This window comes from Lycium barbarum, chromosome 7 (genome assembly GCF_019175385.1).
Source record: "Lycium barbarum isolate Lr01 chromosome 7, ASM1917538v2, whole genome shotgun sequence".
In the NCBI taxonomy this organism is placed as follows: domain Eukaryota; kingdom Viridiplantae; phylum Streptophyta; class Magnoliopsida; order Solanales; family Solanaceae; genus Lycium; species Lycium barbarum.
The window spans coordinates 50,479,869-50,485,499 of NC_083343.1; the positions used below are offsets into that span (position 1 = coordinate 50,479,869).

Consider the following 5,631-nt stretch of genomic DNA (forward strand, 5'->3'; position numbering starts at 1 on the left):
TAAGAGGCATGAGGGGTATTAGTGGCGTACGAGACTTAAGCCCTGGAAAACAAAGATGACGTTACAAGTGAAATTTGAGCACCGAAGAAGAGGGCAAGTGACATTATATGGATGGTAAGGATAACTAGACCTACTACTATGGTGAGCATCCCTATAGGACAAAGTTGTTAATTGGAGCAGATTTAGACATTGACTCATAACTACCAGATGAGCTAAATAAGATACATCCTTGTTTGGATTGCTATATCGGTTGTATTAATTGGTTAAAGACTGCAAGGTGAGTATGTTAAGACTTCACACAGGAATTATCGTGGCTATGAATTACGAGAAAACGACATGAATAAGATGTAGTGTAGTAAGGGATGTATGAATTCAAGATTTGAAAGAGAGACAACGGATTTGAGAATGGTACAAGTAAAACCCTTAAAGGGGGAAACGAGTAAAGGGAATTCAAGTGTAGAGATTTAGGACGATGGATCCTAAAATGTGAAAGATATAGAATCTAAAACAAAGAGTGAGAGTTGCACAGAAATGAGTCCAATGACTAGAAAATAAACGAACACGAATTGAGCAGGCATCTGAGACTGTACGGGAAACCATTCGCGAAGACCTTGAACCGCGTGACATTGAGAGCAAATAACTCAAGGGGTATTGTAAAGGATGACGGCATTATACTAGAATAGAGGTAAAGACACTAGCGGTAAAGTCGTTGTGAATGATATTGCTATTTATAAGAGACAATTAAGAAAGAGACCTAAGGTTTTCTATAGAAGGACACTAGATATGATAATTAAGGAAAACAAAATAAAGAAGGAAGAGAGCACGACGAGATAAGTTACTCCAGATAGACAAAAGACTTTTAGTATGAATGATACCGAGCCTAGTCAGGGTCGGGTGCGCGAAACACTGAACCTTCATGGTCGGGCATGCTATGCAAATGATATGTATATGAATATGACTATGGATACGATATGTAAATGAGTACGATTATGAATACAGATGCAGATATGGATACATGTATATGTATAGATGTGTATGTACACGAATAACGCCAGAACGATTATGTAACTCGCAAGTAATTATACGTCGCCAATGAAACCAAGTGGATACTTAAAAAGAGGAGTAAAACGTAAACAACGGTAATGTGGTCATGATGCCCCGGGTCAGTTGAAGGAAAATATATGGTAAATTGAGTTGAAATGTTGAGGTTGGATTATTGTTAGGGATAAATAGGACAATTACTTGGAATATGACATAAGTACGGGCTATACGCTTGCTACAGCAGCCCTGGGGTGTGACAACTTACGAATTCAATAAAGATCACTAAATGGAGGGGAAGCTTAGTCCTCGATACATCAGGCCTTATGAGATGGTGTGCAAAATGGGCAAGGTGGCTTATGAATTAGATCTACCATCCATGTCTCAATGCTCTGCAAGTGTGTTGGATATCCCACAAAAATTGTTCCAATAAACGATGTTCAAGTGACAGAAAAGTTGATCTATGAAAAGGTACCCATTACCACACTAGATAGGCGAGTACGGAGACTTCGAAATAAAGAAGTGGCCTCAGTTAAGGTCTTATGGTAGAATAACAACTGAGAAGAATGACTCGGGAAGCGGAAGAAAATATGAAATCCAAGTGCCCGCACTTGTCTCAGCCCCAGAAGAGATTCATGATGGAACATCAAGATTTTGAGGTATGTATGCTTACTTTTCATGCTTTTGGTCGTGTGTGGCCAATTTATAGTTTTATTGTGTTGTAGCCCTGTGAGGCAGAATTATTATGGGTTGTTGTGACAGGATGATAGCGCCATATTACAGGGGAAACTCTGGCAAAAATTTTTGTAGAATTCCCGAGTACTTAACATTCGAGGACGAATGTTCCAAAGGGGGGGGGGGGGGGGGGGGGGTGGGAAGAATGTTACACCTCGGAAATTTCCAATCTCGTACAGTGAATAGACTAACGAAGAATACGAGTATATGATGTTTTAATCAGAAGGGAGTGACGTTTGACGACCCTAAGTAAGATTTCAAAGACAATGGGAATAAGAGGTAGGTTATGAGCCCAACGACTATTTATAGGTTCTAAAAATGTGAAAAAGTTGCAGATTTGCACTTTGGTCTCGTCGATGAAAACTGCCTTGTCGTATTTCAACTTCCAAAACTTCAACTTTCTGTCAAATGCTTGAATGGTTAAAGAAGACTTGAAATACGAACCGTAAACTGAAATACGACCCGTAAACTGAGTCGTAAACCACCATGTCCTCAGCCTGACTTTCTGGTTCTGTTATGCTTTAATACGTCCACAGAATACGGGCCGTAAACCGAAATACGGACCGTAAACTGGGTTTACGACCACTGTGCACTTCAGCTACTGTTCATTTCGGATCAGATTTTAAGTCATTAAAAAGGAGACCTAAGCTCATTAATTCATTTCATTTCCAAACCCCTTCTCTCTAGAAACCTCTAGAATATTCTCCACTCTTCATCTACAAGAAAACAAGGGAAATCAAAGATTAATATCAAGAATTCAAGTGAATCAAGTGTATGAAACTCATCAAAGTTCATCCAAGTTAAGACATTTCAAGAGAAGTGAACTAGGGTTTTGGTGCAAGAAGAGTAATACCACTCAAGGATTATTCCTACAACATCTAAGGTAAGTTTTATGATATTTACATGTTATTTAGGGTATGGAAGAGTTTAAACACTTGGATTGTAGAAGGATGTAATAAATGGGTCATGAAAGTGTGAATAGTATCATTGTTGAGTAAAGGTTTGAATTGAGCCATGATCATTGATAATGTGTGATTATAAAAATGTTATGAATGACATTTAGAACATGGAATAAGTATCCTATGTGAGAAAATGCAACAAAGAACCATGGCCATGATTATGGAGAAATTGAAGATAAATTGTGAAATACGGATATTGTAAATGAACGATGAGTGTTGTCTATCAAATTGAGAACGTTGTTATGAACGCTTGAGAGTTGATATAGAATATGGGAAGAGTTGCACAAACGAAAGGAAATGTTGTCCAATTTTCTCTAGCGTTAGTAAGCTGATTTTATAATCGCTAGCTAATGTCGATACAAATTCTCTCGAAGGTAGAACGTACGCACTAAAGGAGAATAAGCAAGCGATAGATTAGTAAACGTCAAAGGTATGTGAGGCTAGTCCTTTCTTTCTAATGGCATGAATCCTAAAGCATGACTTCCTATTTTCTTCATGATTCTCCTACATTCCGGAAAAAACTACGAGTCTATGTTCATGAATAACCATATGAGATAAGAGATATATTATGAGTCCAATAATGGTAATGATGAGTTTAAGCCTAAATATTCTAGAGCTCATGAGATGATGTTCCTATAAAGTTAATGATGTTGTTAATTGTACACACTCACCTTGTATATTATTTCCATCAAGGTGAGGCAGAATATTTATAAATGCTCCATAATGGAATCGAGGGTTCACGACCTTATGTCACCTCGATAAAGTATAGCCATCTTTGAGTTTCCATGCATGCATTATGATGAGTACATGTTGATGATATTACACCGCGCCTATATGGTCGGGCAGCACCGCTAAGGCGGGCGGCTTATAGATGATTACACCGTGTCTATATGGCACGGGCAGCACCACTAGTGGGCGGCATGAGATGATACCCCGGACGCGGGAGGCCTGGACGCAGGCTAATGTTATGATTATCACACCGATCCAATATGGACGGGTAGCTTACACAGTACTACACCGTACCTATATGGACGGGCAGCTTATACATTATGCATATATGATATGATGATGAGTATGATTAAGACAGTATGACTTATTTCCTTTATACTTGACAGGCAGATACAGATGTTCCATATTGATATTTTCTTTATATCATTGTTTATGCCTCTCATACTCAGTACAATGTTCGTACTGACGTCCGTTTTCTTTGGACGCTGTGTTCATGCCCACAGGTAGACTGGGAGGTGAGCTTGATCCTGATTCGTAGAAGCTAGTAGCTGATTGAGAGCACTCCATTGTTCGGAGGTGCTTATGATGATTCTTTTGTGTATATTCGTGTATATGTATTTTGGGCATGACGGGGTCTTGTCCCGTCTTCATGTTCAGCACTCCAGTAGAGGCTCATAGATACGCAGTGTGGGTTAGATAGTCTCACGAGATTGTTACTATGTATATATATATATTATTTTGATGGCCGAGAGGCTTATGCATATAAAAGTATTTTATGTTCTCAAATGAAAAGATGATTTTCTTATGTCTTGAGTATAAATTTATAAAAGAGCATTAAATGAGCAAGATGAGTAGTAGAACGAGTGGTGCTCGGTGGCTAGCCCCGGGTACCCGTCGCAGCCCCTAGCTGGGTCGTGACATTTAACATATAGCAACATTGATTATCTTTACTGGTTAACATAACCACACATAAGACATCGTATATCTTTACTAACACCTTACTTACCAAGGATCCCCAATACTGTTCAAACTCATCCTAATTCTGTAGCTGTAATACGTCTTCTCTCTTTGCCAAGCCGATCCGCCTTATCTCTCGCAATCATTTAGAATTTCCAACCGTGAGTTTCACACGCTTCTAATTTCGCTCAAGCAATTTTAGTTCCTTATCCTTGTGTTATGTCTGGATCTATAGGACTTCTTAGCACACTTTCCAGGGGGTCACCCATCCTAGTACTACTGTCACCCAAGGACGCTTAACTTCGGAGTTCTGATGGGGTCCGGTGCGTTAGTGCTGGTATGATCGCATTCGTCTTGCCTCGTGGCCTTTATCACGTGGCCTAAAACAAGTTAAAGTTCTAACGGGTCCCAATAAAATTCCGGTAATGCATCTCCTTCCGGATTGGAAAGGTCCCTTACTCTCCTGAGCGAGGAAATGCTGGTATAACCTTCGAAGCTCCCAATAATAACCATGAATCAACACACACGACTATCTTCCATTCCAAATTTTAAGATTCCTTGTGGCGGTAAAACTTCTTAGTCGCAATTATCTATAAGTACTTTGGTTATCGGTCCCTTTAAAACTTTCATTTGTCAACTGTCAATGGTATCCTGCAATAGTTGTACACACATAAGAAGTTCCAATAAAAGACTCATATACCCGTAGCCGGCCTGTCCTCCTCTCGGTCTGGAGGGCTGTAAAGTGAAGTATCCTCCTCATCGTCCTCCCGCCATCTGCTAAACTCGCCCTCCTCATCTCTCCCCTCCGAGTCCGAGGGATACGGATATTCTAGCAGCTCCTAGTTCACTGACGACCAAGATAAAGGGCTAGAATAATCAGTAACACTCACAGGTGTGGCTGGCTTGACATAGTGCTCTACCATAGGAGCAGCTGGAGGAGTTAACTCTGGTACAGCTTCGAAAATCTCCTCCTTCGGCGTCTCATACGAACCCTCGAACGGGTCCGTCTCGTATCTATCTCCCGACGGGTCCTCCTCCCTGGAAGTCAGGAACTCGGGGGGGATCGTCTCAGGGTCCTCGGAAGGGTCTTTCTCAATGGAATAGCTGGGACTCCTCCTGCTTGGTTGTTACACCTCGGAAAGTTTTTCGTTGATGCACAAGTGAATATACTAGTGAAGAGCACGAGTATACATTAATTCAATAATTAAGAAAT

At 40.4% G+C, this 5,631-nt stretch overlaps 1 pseudogene; it reads right to left on the reverse strand.

Annotated features, from left to right (window-relative positions):
- Positions 1–4,652: 4,652 nt before the first annotated feature.
- On the reverse strand, positions 4,653–4,769 carry LOC132604644 (5S ribosomal RNA; annotated as a pseudogene).
- Between the last annotated feature and the right edge of the window lie 862 nt (positions 4,770–5,631).